The sequence below is a fragment of the Mytilus trossulus genome, chromosome 11 (assembly GCF_036588685.1).
Source record: "Mytilus trossulus isolate FHL-02 chromosome 11, PNRI_Mtr1.1.1.hap1, whole genome shotgun sequence".
Classification (NCBI taxonomy): Eukaryota; Metazoa; Mollusca; class Bivalvia; order Mytilida; family Mytilidae; genus Mytilus; species Mytilus trossulus.
This window is the reverse complement of record NC_086383.1, coordinates 4,717,277-4,742,531: the sequence shown is the minus strand read 5'-3', so window position 1 is coordinate 4,742,531 and position 25,255 is coordinate 4,717,277.

The following is a 25,255-nucleotide window of genomic DNA, read 5'->3' as shown; positions in this document are numbered from 1 at the left end:
ATTAACTAAACAGAACCAACAAATAACATAGTCAAAATATAGGTAAAGATAGAGAGAAATAGACAGGGTGAGATAGAGAGTTGATAAATGCTTATCAATAAAAACAACAGTTGTATACTGTTGATCATTAGTCTTACGTAAAACAAATCCGGGTCACAAACAAAAACCGAGGGAAACACATCTACTATTTAGTGTATATTCAATTGAATTTGAAATTAAAAATACTACCGACTCAGATAAATCTGCTTCGTATTTAGACCTTTTTCTCGAAATGAGTGCTGATGGTAGGTTAACTATCAAAATTTATTACAAACTCGATGATTTTAATTTTCCTGGAGTCAACTTTCCATTTCTGTGTAGCAACATCTCAGTGGCACCAGCATATGGAGTATATGTGTCTCAATTGATGCGTTACTCTAGAGCAAGACATTTTACGGTCGCCATTATGAGCTGATTAGGCATTCTGACAAAAGTGTGTCAGAAATCATATCTATTATTCTTCCTCAGTCAGAATAACCTTCCATCATTACCGAACTGAACAAAGAATTAACACGACGGGTGCCGTATACGGTGCAGGAAATGCTTACTCTTTAGGGGCACCTAATTCCACTCCCTGTTAATAGTGGAGTTCGTGTTATTTCTTATATTTTATTTATAACTGTTGTTGTAAATGTCTTTTGGTTTACGAGTCTTTGTGTACTCCTTGGTTTTGATTGTTATTGTATTAGAGAAGAAAAACGGAACATCAGAACATGAGTTTGAGTTTGAATGTCCCTCTTTAACTGGTCTCCCATCTTTTAAGATGACATTGCATGCTGAAACTAGTTTGAATGCTATCCAAGTCTCCCGCCTATGTGTCAGTGTTGACAACATAAAGTTTAAGAAATACAGTACAGATTAACACAAGAAAAAACTGATCAAGTCAATGTTCATGTTGCTAGTCCAAATTACCATATCGTAAGAAACAGATATGATAGAGATAAGGGCTAATATGTGTATATTATTTACCAACTTTGTACACACAAAATTGTATCTGATCCCTCGGAGACTGTCATTGTACTTCTGATTTATTTTAATATGACCCTCAATAACGTCATTGTGTCAATACTTGTAAATACAATGTCTTTAACATTTGTTAGGAAGTCATTACAAAATACAGTCAAGTTTAGATAATTATGACGTCTTAAAATTATATTTCAAATTTAACATTGACGCCTCCTTGGATTGGGGGATCTATAAAAGCATAAATGAAAAACATACTGTCAAAGTAGATTTGACGTCTAAACAGACTATCTAATTGTGTTTTCGCGCCTTTTTGGAATGACGGACGATAAACTTTGTAATCAACAGCTTACATTATTTCTACTAATTCAATTCCATTGACCTCAATAAATCATGTATCACTCTGAAGACCATCACATTTATTTACAGTTGCGAGCAAACATAACATAAAAAGGTCCATTAACATGATACTACGGTAGTTAAAAGCGAAACACAGTACATATGATATTTGTTCAAAGAACTATTGAATAAACTCGACATTGTTCTTATAATATTTCCATTTCTTCGTGTTAATTTGAAGACCAGAAATTTCACGATTTTGTCCATAAAGTCATCGCATATATGCATTTCAAGTTTAAGCTATGTAATGATGATTCCCGTGAGGCTATTATTTAAAAAAAAAATTATGTACTAGTTTAGTTTAAACATATAAAAAAAGAAGATGTGGTATGATTGTCAATGAGACAACTATCCACAAAAGACCAAAATGACACAGATATTAACAACTATAGGTCACCGTACGGCCTTTAACAATGAGCAAAGCCCATACCAAACAGTCAGCTATAAAAGGCCCCGATAAGACAATGTAAAACAATTCAAACGAGAAAACAAACTTTATAGTGGATTGGGAAACAAGTTTTGCAACTTATATAAATCCCTTTCCACTTTGCGGGTGCAAGTGCTACCTTGTAGCGGCATTAACCTGCTCTTTTTCGAAGTCTACAAGGATACATTAAACTTGTAAAAGATATGGCTCTCTCTAAACACGGGTGAGCCATTTATTGTCCCCTGCCGAAGGCCTATCATCGTTTCATCAAAACCATATTCGCAAATGGTGTCAAGGGAGAGCCGAAAATTCAGTTTCTGAAATTTTCATCCCGGACCGGGAATCGAACCAGGAACCTTTGTGATAGTATTTCGATGCACTAACCACTACACAACGGCTCTCTTAATTTAAGTATTACTAACGATCAGCTTGCAACACTTTGAATATAAAATATGGAATTATACAGGGGTTGTACTTAAATGAGTATATGGACAAAACCTGTAATGTGTGATGAGGAATCCACTTACTATTTTAATGCACATGAAATCAACACTCAAATATTTTTAGAATCGTGTTGGTTAGTTTTGAATTATCATCTGATGTGAACTGAATAATTTTGTTGTTTGTCTATCAGACATTTTTCAATGGAATCGTCACAGTTCCATTTCAACTTACAAGATTGATTAATATTTTGGTTTATGTTGCCTGTCTTTAATAGTAAATGAGTATATTACCAGTAATCAACTATTCTACATAAAGAGGGCACCAATATCTCATTTTATAGCTTCTAAAATTCAGTTAATATTGCACAACATTAAGGTAAACCAAATATTGAAACGGTAGCAGATATTAATGGAAATAATCGCTTCTCATTGAAGAAAAAGTTGTATGCATTTTTCATCCATGAAATAAAAAGAAGTTTGAGATCCTTTTTTAAATCCACTATTGCGATATAACTGTTATATAATTGATGTTTTATTCGTTCCATTTAGACATGCTAATTATAAGTTTAATACTTGACTTCACACAATAATCTGAATAAATTGATAATTTGTTACTATATGATTCAAAATGTCAATCATTCCTCTGCAAGTTTTCTTTTAAAATTGTTTCCTTATATCTCATTCATTTGATGTTTTAATACTTTACTATATTGAAACAATAATATAAAACGAAGAAAGATATACATGTAGCATTAGTTAAATGCACATATAGCAAATTAGTTTTTTGATGATGTCTTTTGTGTGCTTTTGTTTGCATGTTGTTCTTTTTTATTATTAGCTATGGCGTTGTTTATTTTCCACTTCTGAATTTGAATGTACCATTGGTATATATTGCATCACTTCTATGATAGTCATATAAGTATATGTAAATATTTATCTAGCACAAGGTCATTTGATTATCATTGTGTTTTATAGTCTGATCATAATATATACACTGAAACAAATAGATGTTGTATTGTTGCCGAAGAAAAAATGATAACATGAGACCAACGGATTTGATACACATTTGGCTACCTTTTGCACTATGGAATGATAAAGATAAAAAATACACTAAGCATAATGGTAATGTAGCATCAATCCTTGATACGATATAGTCCGAATACAAAATTATGACCATGTTGTTGTGTTCACACTTCCCTGCAAGGAGTTAAGACAACAAGATAAAATAGACTTTAGATATGAATCAGCAAGTGATATGTATAATGTAATTATAGTACTTTTCTCTCATTTCTTGAATCTCCTGTATTACCTAGTCGTGGACAAAAAATATTCGATACATAACCTTGTACGCTCGCATCAATTATTTGTAATAGGTGGTCCATAAAACACTAAGAACAATGAGGAACATGTACAAATAATCTATACACATCAAAATGTGTACAACAGTACAATTTATACACAACATATTAATATATAGAAATTACAAAAATGTTGTATTAGTGCGAATGAGACAACTCGCCATCAAACTCACAATTTGTATAGCCATTATATGACTATGAAGTTTAACAAACAAAAACAAAAACTCACTATGCGAAGATAATAAGGCAACAGGATCTGCAGCTACTAGATTCTATTATTGGTGTTAAAATATTTTTTTGTAAATCCGCCATTTAAAATACGTTCTAAGAGATTTTGATGTTATTATGTGCTCTTCCCTGACAGTGTCCGTATTTGGACTTGTTAAGAAAAGTCGTCAATATCTTCAGTAAGGTCAGATTTGTCGCTTGATTTGCATTTTTGCTTTGTTTTGACCAATGATCTAAATGAAACAATATCATTGAAATAAACATGTTTTTAGCATCGAATTGGTCTAATTATTTTTAATATGTTCAAATCAAACGACAGTTTGAATTTGACACACCTACGTTGTTTTCCTCTTTGGTGTCGACACAATAATAATATTTGTTAACCTAGTCTCACTTCACTCAATTAGATATTTGTTATAATGTACTTATATAACAGTTGCTAATTTGCAGGGTTGTAAATCTGTCAGTTCATGATGCTGTATATTTTCTTATTTTCAATCAAATCATGACTAAAAGGTATGCATACTAGTGATCGTATAGCCTGTCGATATTTATATTGTGGCTTTTTTCGGACTGTTTAGGAAAACGTCTGCACATTGAACTCTTTGAATATGTACTAATTGGCAATGCTGTCTTGAAAAAAATACATGTTTTTATTAGGCGTTGATGTATCTTACTTCCAAATACGCCTTAGTGGTAAATAATAATAGTTTAAACGTGTATTGTACTAGCTTTAAGTCACTGCGATTCGACGAGTCAAGCCCTTAAGGGACAGCGTTTTACATTCTATAGCCTAAAAATATACATTTACCACCTATCCGCTATACAAGGGCATTAAGAAATAAGGTAACAGTTAATTGACATGTCATTGCATTCATCAATGGTTCCCATCAATAATATGCGTCATTATAAGGAATGAGGGTAATGATTGACCAGGACTGTTTTAGAAGAAATGTCATAGCAGGAGCGTGCTCACCTTCTCAATGGTTCTATCAATAGCCTGCAAATAGAAAGTTGCCGCCTCTTCACTATGCAAGCTTGAGGGGCAATTAGGAATAAGGGAAAGAATTAATCAGGACGGTGTCAGAATAAATGTCAAGACAAGAGAAAACATCTTCCTAGAACACATTTCCATATAAAATCACGTGTAAATGTACGATTGAATGTCAGTCTAGTACATAGCTTATGTCATGGTAACCTGACATTGATATTCTCTGGTTGTAAATATGTAGTTTGTGAATGCCACTGGACGTTTATAAGATAGTATCATAAAAGAGGGACGAAAGATACCAAAGGGACAGTCAAACTCATAAATCTAAAACAAACTGACAACGCCATGGCTAAAAATGAAAAAGACAAACAGGCAAACAATAGTACACATGACACAACATAGAAAAACTAAAGAATAAACAACACGAACCCCACCTAAAACTAGGGGTGATCCCAGGTGCTCCGGAAGGGTAAGCAGATCCTGCTCCACATCATAATTTAGATCAGTATATGTACAAAATAAAGACACTGTTTTGAATGTAAGATCTTACAACTAGGTGGCACGTGTTATTCTCAATGATTAGGAACAAAATACAATTAAATCAACCCTAAAGGAATATCCATGAAGAACTAATTTCAATTTAAAGTAGAAATTTCTTATAAAATTTTGTAGACAAAGTTAACGTTGTAATTGATTTCATAATTGTTGTATAATACTAATTGCCTTAATTTGAAAAAGTAAAAGAGGGACGAAAGATACCAAAGGGACAGTCTGTTAGCTATCCATTTACACAATGTTTATGGATTTTCAAGCTTTAAAAAGAAAGTAATAGCATTTTAAAACTAGGGAATTGGAGATATCAAATCTTTGTATTGTGCTACCTTAATTAAACCAGCAACTAACATTGGCTGGACGTGAACAAGTACAACATATACAAAGAACTGAAAAACATCGAAAAGGTTTTGACGAACCAAATTACCGTACCTGTAAGATATAGTTCGAACTAAATCCAAATTATTATTAGTTATAAACCAATGTTATATTTCCAGACTAATACACACCTATTGACGTAAAATAAGTACACACCCAAATACGCTAGTGTTAAGACGATTCTATAAACAGTCTGAGAAAGTGAAACCTTTTGCTTTGCCAGACTATATGTAAAACAACAGTTTGCAGGACAGTAATTGATACTTAGATATGTTTTGATTTATCAAATACTAACTAATCTAAATACCAATAAAAACAATTTGTTTGGATATTGCTTGAAGTGTAAAAGTTCTTGAACACTACCCGAGTACCTTTGCATGTAGTCAACAACAACGTTTGGTTTTTTAATATTTTTTAATACCGAATATAAATATGAACACAGGGGGTAATGAATGTATTATTGGTTTTAAGGATGAAAGGAAAAGAACGTATCTATTGTTTGATGTGTGTTTTTCTTCTCTTTTAAGTATAAATTTTTATGGTGGCAGTTTCTCGCACCATCGATTCCTAGTACTTTGTATGTTCCTTCGGTATTTTTCACCCCTCCTTTAAATTGCACCAAGAAGGAGAAATTATTACAAAAATCGAAATGTAAAATTTCAAAATGAATATAATAAATATTGTAAAAAAAAGTTCCGAATAGATTTACCTTAGTCAACCAATGTCTCTAAATTAAATAACTCTTCATAATTATAATAAATTTGTTATCAAGGATAAGCAAACGTCGGAATTTATTTACCTTAATCAATAAAAGTATTGAAACGAAAACTTATATGACTAGATATATTCTAGTTAATTTAAAAAAAAACATAGAGATACAATAACTGTGGCACATAAAAATGTAAAACAGCCAAAAATATTCCCAACAGTTCTTTTCAGAGAACAGATGCAAGTTGCATTTGCTGTATTTTGTCTAGAGCTCTATGCAATATAAGAGATGATGTACTTTCTTCATATAATTCAATTGTTTTGGGCTTTGAAATTTACAATTGGAGCAACTGTGTTTTACAATTGCTTCCTGTGAAGAATATCTTTATATATTCTTCTTAAAACCTACTAAAGTTAACAGAATTGGTAATGTGCTGGTCGTTTCTAATGGTAACATTTTGAGTATGTACATATAGTAGAACAACAATAATCATGATATAATAATCTTTAAACGTGGTATGCAATAGTTTATTGGGTGGCAGGTTTTTTAAACAAGCATATTAGTGTGTACGTTTGGTCTCATTCTTGTTTTTCATTTTAAAAAACTTAAACATGTATAAAGTTTACATGATTATTAAATAAACTCAATTTTCCTTTGTTATAATTACTGTAAAATTTATCTAAGTTGATTAAAGCACAAGAAATTTAATAATATCGTCTACAAAGAGGAAATACAATCTTATGGAAGAGTGTCCCCATCAAAAGGACCAATTCGATTCGAAAAACATGTTATTTTCTATGTAGATCAATGGTGAAAACAAGCAATCAAATCAATTAGATGACATTACAAAAAGTATTGACAATTTCAATCTAAACGAGTTCAAATGATGAAATTGCTTAAAATCACTCAAAATAATATGTAAAGCTGATTTTGTTTAGAATTTCAGAACCTTTGGTATAGGTACAATTATAATTTTCTTTTATATAGATTGTCTACAAATTTTATCTCGCTTCGCTCTATGAAATATAAAAAAAAAATGAAATAAACTCCCTTTTCCTCCGAATTAGTAAACAGCAGGTGTGGCCTTTTTTTAAGAAAAATATCTTCTAATTATAATGGAAAAAAAGTCTAGTGCATGATATCTCTTCACTGCAAATGCAACGTTTATGGGACACTAGATGTCAAATTCAGGATCATCGATTTGACTCAAAATCTTATAATTATTTGATTAACAACAATGTAAAACATTTATAAAATGATTAAAAGTTTAAAATCAACAGTTTACAGGGCATGGACTCGATAATATGTAGCTTATTTTGGTGTGTATTTAAGTCTAGACGCCATATTATTCGCTATCGAGTTGACCTCCGATGGCCTCATAAGCGATATAAACATAAATATAGATATACATGTATTAAGCGAATTTGTGCATATGAATTTCTCTACGGCCTTTGAATTTCTTATCATAGATTGAAAATTTATGTTTTTTAACGCTTTGTTTCTGTATAAAGAATGATTTTTTCGTTGATAGAATCCGTCAATCCAATGATTTACCTTAAGTCTGTTTTACTTTCAATGTGGACATTCTTTAAATACAAATACACGCATTATTCGTGTGTTGTCCATATCAAGCTAAAGGATGTCATTGAAGTTTACATGAATACGGGTTCAATGAGGTCGAATTTTTCGCTAGTGAGTGAATATCTCATCATCAATTATTCAAAACTTATTTTGACAAAAGAACAAGGTACGATAAGGCCTGTTTTTTAACCCCCCCCCCCCACTATTTTCGCATTTTCCCTTTAACCATACTGGCTGCCAAAGGCAAACAATTATTTCACTATTATGTGTTTGTAGATAGATGTTTTTGTGTTCTGTAAAAATGTTCCTTTTTAAATTGTTATACGATGATGACTGATGTACCCATATTTTGACTATTTTATTTATTGTGTCTGTTTAGTTAACGCATCAATGTAAATATGTCATTAAAGTGAGAGGGTTAGCGCTATAAAAACCAGGTTTAAGGTGGTATGGGAGTCTAAAATAAAAATGATAGAATTTGTTCATACTTTGCCAAAATGTAGTATCTATTGATACATGTTAAAAAATATTATAAAAATGATAGGTCACCGTGCATTTTTTCAAGCTACGGGTCGTGACAAAATGACACATTTTGTATGGATTATACAGGAAAAAACACCATTTTGTGAATAGAAACTAAACGAAATGATAGAATTGTAAAATAAATTAGGAAAATATAGCTTTCAAACAATGCTTTGATAATATCAAAATAAAAGATAGGGTCACCGTGCGTTTTTTCCGGCTAAAATACAAAGTAGGAAAATTCCATGAACAATCCAACCGAAAATGCACTGTTTTAGAGTTACCTCCCCTTAAAATGACAATTTCGAAACATTTAAAAACAACCAAAAAAAATCTACACTTGTACATAGATTTATATTTATAAGTTATATTCTTATAAATTGGATCTTTTTAATGTAAAAACACATGAAATATCTGCATTCTTGCATCAAATTGTGCTAATTTGATAGAAAATATGGACCTTAGATTCTCTGTTTTTTACAATCCAAGATGGCGAAAGACACCCATACCACCTTAATCCACCATTTTCTACATTTGAAAATGCCTGTACCAAGTCAGGAATATGACAGTCCTTGTCCATTTCGTTTTTGATGCGTATTGTTATATGATTTTGCCATGTGATTATGGACTTTCCGAATTGATTTTCCTCTAAGTTCAGTATTTTTGTGAGTTTACTTATTATTTCCATGAATGATTGAACAAACAAAAAATCATACTTTAGATTGTTTATATAGCACGTAGGTAGTGTCCCTTTAATTTGTGATTACTGATAATAAAACATTCATGGTTGTATCGTGTATTATTTTAGCCATTTGATTCGTATCTTACCCATTTTCTCGGAGCAACATTATAATACATGATGTAAAAGAACATTAATTACACTTCGTCGGAATGGATTATTGTTTTTATTTCTATCACGTGTACATGCATGCACATGACTGACCTTACCAACGGCGGATTAGTCTTCTCAAAAACAGCAAAATATAATAATACAATGCTTTCGACCAACGCAGTTCAGTTCTTGAAGGTCTACACAGACTTTGCCATACACACAAAAAGCTGAAATAACATTTTGTTTATCATATGTTTATGTCTCTAAAAATATATTTATCAATATGGATAAAACATATTTAACAGTTTGTCTAAACATTTTCTAGACAGACTGCCAACACTACAATATGAAGAAAAGTAAATGCACTTACTCTTCCTTTGTTATAATAAAACTGTCACTAGGCTAAATCAATAATATTATTACAAAGAGGAAAAACAATAAGGTGTTTAAGCTTGAAACTGTTATTGGATTTACAACTTTTTGAAAATTGGACCAATTCGATGCGGAAAACAAAGACATTTGAATAATATTTTTTCTATGTAGATCAGTGATTCAGACAGGCATGCACAACAAGCAATATAATCAAAATTTCTGGACGCACACACTATGATATCTAAACTAATGTTCGGTCTTTCAGTGCGCGACGGATTCAAGGTGGGCACCCTTCAGTCATTTGTAGATCAAAAATATCAAATATCATATAAAAGTCTTGAACACTTGCCAATATTTTCTACACTTTTTTATATAATTTGAGCCTCTTTTCCTGGTAGTCCCCAGGTACGTACCCGATATCAAAATTATCTTTTAAAGTTATTCCAAAATGTCGTTAACATATGTATATTATTAAACAAACTAATAACATAGAAATAGGTTAGTTCTCTTGACACGATCACTCAAGGCTGCACACATGATATAAGAAATAAGAATAACACAAATGCCGAGCTCCGAGGAAAATTCAAAACAGAAAGTACCTCATCTACTGGTAAAATCAAAAGCGCATACACACCAAACGAATCGACAACAACTGTCATATTCTTACTTGGCATGGACAATTTATATGTAGAAAATGATGCATTAAACCTGGTCGTATATCTAGCCAAACCTATCACGTACAATGTATGTGGTCAGAGTCATGATGTATGCCTTCATTTCTTCATTCTTTAATGTTTCGGACAATTATACTCTATTCTCTATCTTTATCTTCCTATATTCCCCATTCTGTTTTTTCTTCGACCTTGAATTTGCTCTTTTTGTCTGTTATTTTCTGTTCTGTATTTCGTCTCATTGTTTATTTCACTTAATGAAAGAGCCTTGCTTGCATGCTGTTTTGCCGTTTGGTTACATATGTATATATAATGCGTTTATTCCTCTTATCTTTAATCACCATGATGATAAGTGATGTAAAGAGGAACGACTTCATTAATATCAATTATTGTAAACATCTAGTGTCCATGTATATTCGTGTCTGGTCTCCCTAACGGAGATGGTGCCTTACAAAAATCATTAATTTGCAATATAACATGCATGCACACAAAAACGTCAGTATCGTTTAATCTAATGACATTAAAAAGAGCAGACGGACAAAAATATTACTAATATATTTATATATATATATATATATATTGAAAATAGGGAACAGAGTCATCCCGAATACAACTCGTGTACACGGACCATGGTAATACAAAGGAAACCGATAAGGAAACATGTGAAATCAAAACTGATTGCGAAACTTCGTGCTGATTGTTTTCTTAGAAGCATGTTTTGCCACATACATATTAGAACAGTTATTATTTTATGTGTTTGGGTGTAGTGAACAGGACAAGTAAAATAAAACAATATCAAACTCTAAAGAAACGGAATATCCTTTATCAAATATTAAAATCAAAAGTTCAAAGACATAAAACGGATAAAAACAAATGATACACAATAGATTCCTGACCTGGTACACGCATTGTCATACGTAGATTAAACCTGGTTTTATAACTACCTCAGCCTCTTACTTGTATGGCAGTCGTATAAAATTTCATTATATTGACAACATGGACAGTATGTGATCAAACAAAAAGACAGCATAGGTTAAAATGTCAAAATTGGGGTACAGCAGTCCACATAAACCTCCAAAGTATGGTAGATAATTGATTATTCTTATTACATATGTCATATACACAGTAATGATGAGTCATATTTCACCATACTGTCATTTCTGTCCTCAACTAGTAAAATTGTGAAATTTAGAATGCTATCATAGTGTTGATAATAAACAATCTGATTGTATTAGTTACAATTAATATATCATAACAAATTTGAAAAACATATTTATCTTTATCAATCAGAGTCTTGATAGGCTGTACGTCCGACTTAGAATAAAATATTATTATAAAAGATGAGAAAAAAGCAAAATATATTTACCTTGAGTTTGTCTATCAGTTTTGAAAATAAATAATAATAATAAAAAGACCAATTCGATGCCAAAAATATGTTTTCGATAACTAGGTTTATTATCCTATTTAGATTAATTGTAAAGACAATCATGATTTTCAAGCAATAAAGGTGACCTTTCTAGAAATAGTAAACAATACAATTTAAACGAGTCCAAATTTAGAATTCGCATCTCCGTCGTGCAACTGAAGTTTACCTTTGAATTGCTGTATAAAGGACCTGTAAATACGTTTTAAGCTTTCAAAAGTGGTCAGTCAAATCGTAATAAAACCTGCAAAATTAACACCCGTCAAAGGAGCAATGATCATTGGCATTTATTTAAGTCCGAACATCGCGAAATGAATCCTAAACATTATTTATTAGCTCGAAAATAGTGAGCAAACTGTACCATGTTTAAGAAGAAGAAATATAAAATGTATACACGTTACGATTTGTCAGTATCAAATAACATAGAGGCGGTGATTTAAAAAAAAACAGCTTTTCATTAATCATACTGTCCTTCCATATATAGTATGTGTTTAAGTGCTATAAAGAGATACTTAAATGGTGCAAATCGATCGTTACTCGAAACCATACTTTCATAACAACCTAATAATTTGGAAATGTCACTGTTTATTGGGGAGCCCAATCCACTTACTGACCTGGAAAGTGGTGAAGCAGTACATAAAAACTATATCAATTGAAAAGGGGTAAGTTTATTAAATCGATCCAAAAATGCAATCATATAAAAAATATTCCACAATGTGGAATTGTTGTTCCTCAAATTCAACTTTGTAAGTATAGTATTTCTTAGTTTAACATATTCTATTTACTCAAAGTCAAATGGATTGGACACAAGTAAGCAAACCCAACTCCGAATAACAATAATTCCAATACAATATTAATATGAGCATACAATAATTCAGAAGATACACTACTTTGTGAGTCTATCTATTGAAAAAAGAAGCAACAGTTATATGGTAAAAATTGGAAATGGTCATGATGATGACGTGAATGTACCGTAATTACACCATTTCTACATAACAAGAAATATCTTAAACCTTTTAATAAACTCGAATAAATGTTTGAATATGTGAAGGTGTTGTTCATACGAGAGGTTCGGATTACCAGATGTTTGTACCTTAACATTATGTATGATGTCACCAGGAAGCCATCCTAGATTGCTCATCAGAATGTCTTTCTGGTGTGTATTTAATGAACAGACGAAAAGGAAATTGTGTACCATCTCAATGATGCATCCATAAAATCAAGATGGGTCAGCAATTATATTGACTCTAAACAAGTAATATTCTAAAAACGGTGAATAGCATTATTCGGAATTTCACTATCAATATATATATAGATATATAGACCGGAAGCGTGAAACTGAAATTACAGAAAAACTGTCATCAATTAGCAAACATGTAAATCGTGTTATGAATGAAATTACATTTCAATTATCAGATGTGAATGAAAGCTGCGTAAACCTAAAGCACAACACAGTTTTGTTTTGAAGATGGCTCATTTACGGGCACTTTATTATTTATATAAAGTTGAGTTACTTATAACATGTTTGCATCCTCTTCAACTTTAGTGGAAGATATTAGCAAGCACAATCGAGGAAATTGTGCAAATGATAATACAAGCATGAAAATTACCACAAAGCATCATTATTATATACTTTTTAAGAAATAACTGCTGGCCATTAAAAAAAATAATTTCAAGATGGCCACGAACATTTTCTAAAATGGCTGTTTTTCTTTAGTTTGAAAATACTGATTTATCTGGAAAACTTTTCTTTGAACTTCTTTCAGTAAAAACCAATTATCAGGTTTGGTGGCTACCTTCCTTACATCACATATTTAATAAAAATGAATATGTGACATATATCCAGTATTTGCGCATGCGCGAAATGTTACAAAATTTCTTTCAAAAGCATTTGAACTATTTACTATATATTTAGTGTTTTTGGATTTCTAATGATATTATGAATTGGTTTAATAACATTTTTCAAGGTTATGATACACAGTTGTTTAACAGTTTTGCGCATGTGCAAACTATTTTAAAATAGACATCAAGAGCGACGTGTATGCACTACCAGGCAATTCTTTAGGCCAATTTTGGAAATGCCTAAGCAAATTCACTGGCAATGGCCTAATTTTTACGGAAAAGATAAGTTTATTGTCATGTTTGGTAGATTGGACATTGAAATGACTTGTTATAAAACTCCTGGTAATATATTGCGTGATAGGGGATAGAAATGTTGTCTTTCTGGAGACAATATTGTAAGACCAATGGTATATTCTTTTTATGAATGTATGTTCAAATGTACCCTGGACTAGACAGGCGCATTAGACAACTGCATGTATTTTGCTTGAACTGATAATTCCGGATTATGAAAGCTTAAATCAGAATGTATAATTAGGTCATGACTCTGTAAAAAGTAAAAACACAAAAATACTGAACTCCGAGGAAAATTCAAAAAGGAAAATCAAAAGTAAAAAGCAAAATCAAAAGTCCAAACACATCAAACGAATGGATAACAACGGTCATAGTATTAAATTGGTACAGGCATTTTCTTATGTAAAAAATGGTGGATTGAACCTTGTTTTATAGCTAGCTAAACCTCTCACTTTTATGACAGTCGCATCAAATTCCATTACATCGTCAAAGATGCATGAACAAAACAAACATACTCAAAGAGTAAAAATGTCAAAATAGGGGTACAGCAGTCAATATTGTGTTATCATCTTAATATCACTATAAAAACAACAAATGTAACGAAGAAGCACAAAGAGGCATGCATCAAATTTAACATACTCAATTTGTTTTTATTATACGACTTAATTTATCTATGTAAAGTCTACCCATAAGGATAGAAGTGACTCACGAAGTCACAAGCTATTTATTGATGATAACACACCTCCACGTGTTATAGGTTTCTCTTCATTTGATAATTTGTAAGTAAAAGAGTCCTGTTGCATGTCCCAACTCATTCCAAGACTGTGCTGAATAGGTAGTTTATCTTCGTTTAGATCTAAGGTTTTGAGCTCCTCAGCCAACTCATCTGGACTGAAAGCGTTAATTATTTTTTCACTGTTCGATGCAATTTTATGAAGATGAATTTGAAAGATCTTGTGGTTTGGATGAACGACCTAGTGAAGACTCTACAAAAACGCAAAAGGATGTCTTTAAACAGCTTTAAAGACTTTGTAAAGTGATTAACCAGTTTGGAAATTCATTTCTAGAAGAGTCGTCAGATTTGTAAAAGAATTACTCCATTTAGGAGGTTAAACAGGTAAGATATGTAAATAAACTCCAAGATATTGGTCCATACAATACGAAGTGTTTTTAAGCAAATGCAAAACGAAGGACAACCCGTTTTTTATAACCAAATAAAATATAACAACTTCTTATTTTGGCCGTAAAATGAAACTAGAAACGTCTTTGTCAAAAACAAAGCTAGAGAACCTTAAAGCAATTGCGGTATTTAGGCCACACCAATTTGATTCCTTGTTCGACGGACCCGCCCGCACCTATTTTTTTCAAAACAGATTTTTTTTATTTTTATTATATTCCCGCTTCCCGCATCCGGAAATGAAATCATGTCCATTTCCCGCACCTTTTTTGTAAATTTTATATAAAGATCTCAACATTTGTTTATTAAAATCACAGTTTAGCCTTTATACAACGATTTTAAACCTATCAGCACCCCACAACACTGTAAATATCTGCGAGAATATTTGTTTTAGCATGAAACCAATTTATTCCAAGCGGGAGTGCTCCGATATAAATAGAAATTGAAATACCAGTACAGAACAAAACGTTGGTTTCTTTCCCCTTAACTTATATTCCCTATAAAAAAATGTTCGTTGTTAAAATAAAGTACAAAGAACTTCCGAAGGATTTGCCTTCAACTGCAATTATAATGTATGGTGACGGTCATACCCGCTGCAGGTTTGTGCACCTCTCCTGGTTGATTCAGAGACCTGTCGTTCAGCAGTTATCGTTTGTTGATGTGGTTCATTGGTATTTTCCAGTTTGGAAATATAATGTAACGGAGGGGGTCGGTGACGACACCTCCCGGGACGTGTAGCGGCCAGTACTTCGCCCCTATTTGACCATTGGGATACCTGATATCAGATTATGGCTGAACAACAGACAATGAATCAAATGAAACTATAATTTTATTCACAAATGTACAATAATTGCATGAATTTAAACAAAGTCGGATAAAACAGGAGTCAGATAACTTTCTTAAGCGGAGTTCAAAAATAAAGTAATTTCATGCAAATGTAAAATGAAAAATAGAGTGTTCCCAGAGTTAGTCTTAAAAGTAAAATAAATTGGCTTCGCGTTGTGTTTTAAAGTAGTAAAATTGCACCAAAAAGGGGTGACTAACTCTGGCGAACTGCACCGAAATGGTGGCTAACTCTGAACTCGGGTGGGCTGATGAGTCCGGCGAGTATTTGGAGGCCTGTGCAAGGCCGACTCCGACTCAATATCAACAAATGGAAGTTTTTAACGACCTTGACTGGCTATACAGCCCTTGCACGGTCGGTCTAAATATCAAATGATATCCTAAACTTGTCATTAAATAGGCTAACTTTAACATAAAAGGTACTGAAGAAAAGTTAAATAAATGAATATTCTTAAAACATTATAAAAACATCAAAAGTTAAATACTAAAACAGTTAAATTAACATTCATTACTTTTATCCTACTATATTTAAATCAAATTTAACTTAAAATAAACATTTAAATACTAAATAATTAAGCTGTCCAAATTAAGGGGAATTAATCAGGCACATCAAAGCACATCTATTACAATCCTCCCCCCTTAGGACAAATATTAAAGAAATTAATATTTGGGAAAAGAACTATTTAAAATAGATGTGTTGAAAACAATTAACAATATAAATGCAAGGAACATAAAATGTCAATAAATGTCACAAAAATGTCATATAAACACACGGTCCAACCATCGGAAAAGTTCCACACGGTATAAATGTCCAGGAATAGGCGGTAAACACAAATTATAAAGTACGGTCCATAGAATATAAATGTAAACGGACACAGTTATACAGCAGTCAATAAAACACAGTTCTAGATTCAAACGGAAACGGAATGTTAATACGGATAATCTGCATTGTCCAAGTTGTACCAGGTATAGTCCACCAATTTTTGTTCTCACGAAAACACTTTAAACGTGTGTTTTCGGGTTCTAAAAAGTCCATCGTTGTACCAGGTTAAGTCCACCATTGTAGATCTCACGGAATCACGTATAACATGTGATTCCGGGTTCAAGATGATCAATGTTCAAACGTTGTACAAAAAGTAAGAAAGGTGTTCTTGATAACAAGAACTGCTTACTTTATCAGCTGGTTGTCTTCACTCCATCTTTCTGCCACTCTATAGATTTCTGCCATGACTTATAAAAGTCACAAAAGGAACACCATAACAAAACTAAACAAATTTAAAACAATAAAACTTGTTCAGAAAGGTTAAAAATCCAAATAAATGAGCAAACTCATAAACAAACCTATTAAAACAAGAAACTGATCCACAATCTAAACAAACCAACATCAAAAGAAAAACACAATCAAATCAAACAACGTTTTTGAGGGTGGTTTTGATGGCAAAACCGGATCATTAACATGACCAAGAAAAACAACAAATTCAATGACAACTTTGAAACCATACCAACTAAACAATAATATAAACTGACAAAATAAGTAAAATACTAAATATACAAACTAAAACTCATAAAACATACTATATGAAAACTTTAACTTTCCCTGTCTTGCAACAAGAAGTTTGCACATTATCATCCCCAAAATAAACAGATGAAAATCTAACCAAGTCAGATGGAAATAAATTCTGAACTCTGTTGACAACTTAGCATGATTTTTTCACTTTCTGAAGTGAAGTAGAAACTGGTTTGTCTGGTTCAACAACATGAACAGAATTGACACTTTTACAAACTTTACTGGGACAATTAGCAAACAAAACAAATTACCAAACAATTAAAACATTTTTTAACTTTAAACTTCTTATAAACCAGCTTTTTAAGAACTTTGACAATTTAATCAAAACCAGACTTCAAACAACTAAAATCGAAGTTTTCTTCACTTTCCTTAATTTCACATTCAACAGTTTCAACTGTCAAATTAAAAGACTCAAACTCTGTAGCCAAAAATATAGCATCGTCAAAAGTTGCAGGATGCTTAAAATGGACAAACTTTCCCATTTCCTTCTCTAACTTTCCAATAAAAAGATCCATAAAATAAGTTTGCATACTTTGAAAATTATCTGGATATGCACGATGACATAAAAGTTTGAATCTATGTCCAAAATCGAACACAGATTCATCTGACAAAATTAAACAACTATTCAGTTGAAATTTATAAAATGCTATCCTTTCCTTAGGATTAAAGCGTTGAAAAAGTAAACTTTTCAAAAAATCATAGCTTTGCAACTGAGTTGGAGTAAGAAGACGTAAAATAGTTCATGCTTCTTCTCTTAAGTTTATTACTAACTGAAGAGCCATTTCAGATAAATTCCAGTTACTCCAAAGACTAACCTCTTCAAATTGAATAAAATAATCTTGTACATCGGCACTAACACCGTCAAAAGTACAAGGTTTCTGTTCAAACTTTATCATTTTTAAAATCAAAAATTGAACAAAATCAAAATAAATGTAATAAAAATATTCAAACCAAAACTGAGGGATCAGGTATCCTGGTCACGGCACCATTTGTAACGGAGGGGGTCGGTGACGACACCTCCCGGGACGTGTAGCGGCCAGTACTTCGCCCCTATTTGACCATTGGGATACCTGATATCAGATTATGGCTGAACAACAGACAATGAATCAAATGAAACTATAATTTTATTCACAAATGTACAATAATTGCATGAATTTAAACAAAGTCGGATAAAAGAGGAGTCAGAAAACTTTCTTAAGCGGAGTTCAAAAATAAAGTAATTTCAAATGTAAAATGAAAAATATAGTGTTCCCAGAGTTAGTCTTAAAAGTAAAGTAAATTGGCTTCGCGTTGTGTTTTAAAGTAGTAAAATTGCTCCAAAAAGGGGTGACTAACTCTGGCAACCTGCACCGAAATGGTGGCTATCTCTGAACTCGGGTGGGCTGATGAGTCCGGCGAGTATTTGGAGGCCTGTGCAAGGCCGACTCCGACTTACTATCAACAAATGGAAGTTTTTAACGACCTTGACTGGCTATACAGCCCTTGCACGGTCTGTCTAATTATCAAATGATATCCTAAACTTGTCATTAAACAGGCTAACTTTAACATAAAAGGTACTGAAGAAAAGTTAAATAAATGAATATTCTTAAAACATTATAAAAACATCAAAAGTTAAATACTAAAACAGTTAAATTAACATTCATTACTTTTATCCTACTATATGTAAATCAAATTTAACTTAAAATAAACATTTAAATACTAAATAATTAAGCTGTCCAAATTAAGGGGAATTAATCAGGCACATCAAAGCACATCTATTACAATAATTTAGATCGTTGGTTTTCCTGTTCGAATTGTGTACAATACTAAGTTGTGGTCCCTTATAGCTTGCTGGTTAGTCTTGATCATAGCACTGTGTAAAAGGCTGTACTTTGACCTATGTTTGTTATTATCAGGTTGGGACCAACCCTCCCTCAGACAAGGGCCTTGAAGGGTCGTTTTGCCATGTTTACTGTTCAGTCTGTTGTAGAAAAGAAAATAGAAATACTAAGGATTTGTACAGTGCTACTATACAAAACCTTTGACAACTTAGAATTTTTTACTCAAAAAGAGGAGAAATACATTATATTTTAAACAACTTTTCTAAAACAGGGATGGGTCCACTTTTTTTTAATAATATTAAACTGTTAAAGTAAATGTGTTAACATGGTTAAAGTCCAGGAATATTACAAAATTCTTGTACATGTTTTGACCATTTAATACCAAATATTATAGTTCTTTGGGAAAATATAAGCCCTTTTGTACTTAAAGTGTTTTTACAAAAAAAAAATATTATAACTTTAATATTTTGACCCCTCATAAAAGGGATATTCATAACATTAAGGGGTTGTTCTGAACCTGATTATGACATGGATGGAGAATTGTCTCATTGTCAGTCACACATACATAGACCAGATTTAATTATTCAATTATTTCTTGTTGAACAGGATAAATACTTCATAAGTTAAAGAAATGTCAAGGTGCAAGTGATAAATCAAGTTTTAATTGTCAAAACCTACTATTTTATGTTTACAAAAAAAATTATAATCGCTGGCCTTTACTTTTTAATCTTCGCCTCAAAAAATTGCAAATTAAATATTTTCAAATCGCTCGCTCGCCCCACTTTTGGAGTCCAAAAATCCGTAGAACAAGAAATTAAATTGGTGTGGCCTTATCTAGACTTTTCATTTCTTATCACAGGTGACAGTTTTACTTTGAACATTTCTTTAACTATAAAAAACAAACTTCTCCGTCATCTTAGGATGGTTCTTGAAATAGTGGTATTGAATCGCTACAAATGGGTTTACTTGAAACATTCTGCGATTTTCTGATCCAATGTCTACTATAATTAGGGTCAAGCATTAAACTATAAAGGTCTACTAATGAGGGTCAAGCATTATACTAGAAAGGTCTACTAATAAAGGTCAAGCATAATACTATAAAGGTCTACTAATTAGGGGCAAGCATTAGTTATAAAGGTCTACTAATGAGGGTCAAGCATTAGACTATAAATGTCTACTAATGAGGGTCAAGCATAAGACTATAAAGGTCTACTAATAAGGGTCAGCATCAGACTATAAAGGTCTACTAATGAGGGTCAAGCATTAGACTATAAAGGTCTACTTATGAGGGTCAAGCATTAAACTATAAATGTCTACTAATAAGGGTCAAGCATAAGAATATAAAAGTCTTATAATGAGGGTCAAGCATTAGACTGCACTGGAATACAAATAAAGGTCAAGCATTAGACTATACTGGAATATTAGTAAGGGTCAAGCATTGGCTATACTGGTATACTTATGAGGGTCAACCATTAGCTTATACTGGATTTTTAATGAGAGTCAATCATTAGAGAACACTCGACTATTATAATGAAGGTCAAGCATATAATTATAATTGATTATAATTGAGGACCAAACATTAGCTTATACTGGACTATTAACTAAGTTCAAGTTTTAGATTTTTTTTATTATTCCTCACGTAGAATTTCACTTAACAAGTAGCTTGCTGTTCGATATGAGCCATGGCTCCGTAATCAATGCCGTACTTTGCCCTATATTTGTTTACTTTCTTTGTTTGTAACTTGGACTGAGAGTCGTCCATAAAATATACATGTTTTATCTTACTGCCTAGTATTTTGTTATAATTATGGACTACAGCAACGTCGCGTGTACGTGTCCATCTGCGTTAATTTATTATGGAATACACGAGATTTCATTCATACTACTGAACAACTATCACAACGTTTTATTCGCATTAAAGAAGTTTTATTACCTAAAATTGGGAATGGAAATGAGCAAAAAATTTAAAGACCCGACAAAAGAGCAGAAAACAGTCGAAAGGCAACTAATGAGTTTACAACACATTGAGAAAATTTTGTCCCCGGAGGCGGGCTTCAACTGGCCCCTCAACAGAAATGTGTAAATCAGTTTAATTCATATCCTCAATATCCAAAAACATTTCGATAGGGACATTGCCGAGTAAAAAAATAATAGCATTTCAGTTTTTGATACGGACTTCATCAACTCGAATATCAGCTTGCCCTAGCAGGCTCGCTTTATATTCTAGCTGACATAGTCAGTATCAATAATAAAAATATATATGTTTCTTCTGGAAAGTTGTCCCATTTGCCATCATATCACATGTGCTTGTTATATTGAGTAAGCTCATCAAATATGCAGGTGAATACTGCTAATACTCGTGCTTGTAATGGTTATTATATATTATAAATCAACGATCATATCAAAGTTTGTTAAAAAGGAATGACGTTTGGAAACAAATATAAAAAAAAAGATGTGGTATGATTGCCAATGAGACAGCTCTCTACAAGACACAGAAATCGTCAATTATAGGTGACCGTAAAAGCCTGGTGAGGAAATAATTCCGGTGAAATTGGCCTGGATACAGTTAAACCCAGTCAGTTGACATTTATTGACATACATGTAGTTGTTCTTATTTGTTTGATAGAATTATGTATCACATTCAGTAATTAATCGTTTAACCATTATTCATTAGTATGTATTAATATAAGGTTGGATGGAGGTAGGTCGGTTTCAGTAATTAATCGTTTAACCATTATTCATTAGTATGTATTAATATAAGGTTGGATGGAGGTAGGTCAGTTTTTATCATAGTTTTCTGCTCTTTGGTCAGGTTGTTGTCTCTTTGACACATTCCATTCTTCATTTTATATATCAAAGAAAACGTCACGTTTTATGCAAAGACGTCATATTAAAATATAAACCGTTCTCCTTTTATAGCTGACTATTTGGTATGGGCTTTGCTCATTGTATCAGGCCGTACGGTGACCTATAGTTGTTAATGTTTGTGTCATGTTGGTCTTTTGTGGATAGTTGTCTCATTGGCAATCATACCACATCTTCTTTTTTATACGTTATTCAATCCCTGTTCGATAAAATCCAGCTTCCAACTTAAACTAAAAGCAATTTTACATCATTCCGATTTTACTCAGAATGAATCTTGTGCAATCATCGGGTTTTGTTCTGAATTTCTCCATAATAAGTTCAGTACGTATTATTCTGTTTGAGTTAACGTATTGAGTTGTACAGCTGACATTAGTATAATTATGAAGCGAGGCACGATGTTAATTGTTTGCCAGGAAGCAGCGGAAATGTGATGCAATTTCGCCTACAAGAGGTTCTTTTCCATAGCACATCAAAAGAGAAGAAAATCAAGGAGGAGTTGTTTGGGTTCACCCTGATTCATGTATTCGACAGGTACACTGGGGTTGGATGAAAGAAAGGAAAGTCAGGAACTTTTGAAATGCGGAGGCACAAATCAGCTTTGTTGGGAACTGTAAATGCTACCGTTCTGGCCTTCCGTATACGGGTTATTGCATAGCCAACTGTCAAAGCAACCTGTCTTTCTAACCAAACAAGCCATTTAAACTTAAACAGAGAGTGTTATCACTTGTTAAGTTGATGGAAATTGAAAAAATATTTTCTTCGTATTTGCCTCCATTTTGGAACCGAAAATCACAATTTTTCTATATTTGTGTGTTGCTTTGTCGTACTCAGAAACTGTTTTAACGTTTTATCATAACTTACATTGGATTATACCTATAACACATCTTTCAATGATCTACATCCCTTGTGCAGTTGCTTGAAAGTATAAAAATTGAAATGTTTGACTTTTTTGCTGGCATTTTATAACCGGAAGTCACCTTTAGTTTCATAAATATATTGTCTAGTCGTAAATTAGGAAGTGTCATTTACTTTTTATCAAATCAAACATTGGATTTTACATATAACACACCTTTCAAAGGATTAATGAATTATTGTCAATTTGTTATGACGCCAATTCCAAAATGTGTGGTGTCCATCCTAAAAAATTGAGTCAGACTTTTTTGTACGGCCTTCAGCGGATTTTTTTATAAATATCATGTAGACAACCTTTATATCAAATTTCATGCTTGTATCACGATTATCACAATTGTGTCCATAATATTTCCGCCTACTTGTGTATTGCGTTATCTTAAAAAATTAAAAACAACACATTTAAGAGAATTGCATGCGTTCGAAGCGCTTATATTAAATGTGCTGATATTCCAAACGACTGGTGAAGAAGAAGGAAAATATGGAAATGGTACCAACCCTTAAACAGAAACAAACTCCTAGAGAAGAGCCTCGTTAGTACCGAGTATAACAAGGTCTTCAGATATTGACCGGCAACTTACTCTGTTTTATACTCCCTTTTGCATGCCAAAACAGCCACCAACAAATGCCTGTCTGTTTTAATGCAGTATTCAACATCCAAGACATAGCTACTCATGACTTAGGATCGGAGCAGTTTTATGTAGACATTCGTCGCAGTACCTCCTGATTGATTGCGCATTATATTTTTTAAATTATGATGCGGCCAAAAAACTATAGTGACTATTATATAACATGTACAGAAAATGGGGAATATGTCAAAGAAACAACAACCGGATCAAGGAGTAAACAACAGCCGAATCATATGTTATAATAAATAGATGCGTTACGTTTTCTAATGAGACAAGTATCAACCAGAGACCACAAGGTGTAAATGACTATATGTTATTGTCACATACGATACAACCACTTGGTCGATGCCACTGCTAGTGCAGTTTTTGTATTTCGAGGGTATCATTAGCCCAATAGTCAGCACTTTTGTGTTGACATGAATTATCATTTATATGGTCATATCTAAAAATTAACTGTTTATCTAAAGTTATTTTGTTTTTAAATATTTAAGCCTTTTCGTACCTTATTTTGCCTTTTTGACTTTAATCGAGCGTCACTGGTGAGTCTCGCGATCATAACAAGTTTAAATCCTGCCATCTATGATAAGCTTATTCACATTGCTACCTTCATCATATAGATAAACAAATGCATACAGTAAGTTAAACAAGAACTATCTTTAAAAAAGATATCTGACGTATTTAAATTTGAGTATATGTTTAAAACTATCATTTCGATAACCTTCAGAAGCACAATGGCTTAATGATGCAGGACCTCTTTAATGAAATCTCCATCTGAATGAAACTAATAAGAATATTGTGATGACACCTAAAAATTTTATTTGTTCAAAAATCTAGTGCAAATAAAAAGAAACAAATATACTTTTACTACTGTTAACATTAAACTTAATTCATGGTTCAAAAAGATAGAAACTATTGGTTGTATAAGTAGTATCTTTCTGTTTACATTCACCAAAACCCCGCGAAAATCTCACATGCGTAGGTGCGTTCTAAAAGTCATGTACGTTCGTACAACAAAGTTTACATCAAAAATTTTATAGTTTTCCCAAATAAACAGCTGTCATGGATGCAAAGAGCTATTGGAGAAACAATTATTTTAATAAAAATATATATCTTTATAGTTTTTCACTTGCTTTCCATCACGATATAATTTTGGAGACATTTTTTCAAACACAACCAAATCACCCACCATGACAGCATTTTGTCCAATCACAGAAAGGATTTTCGAGCATGCGTAGTCTGTTACCATAGTGAAGCGTCCTTAAGTTCAAAGTGCACAAACCGAAACTTTACCGACTACGTCGGAAAAATGTCCCTGACATGATAAAGTGTGAAACCACAAAACCAACAGCCTCTGTTATATTCAAATGATTTGTCTTGGGGCAAGCATATAAAAAATGTGACGAGGCTGATAGATACACGTTTGA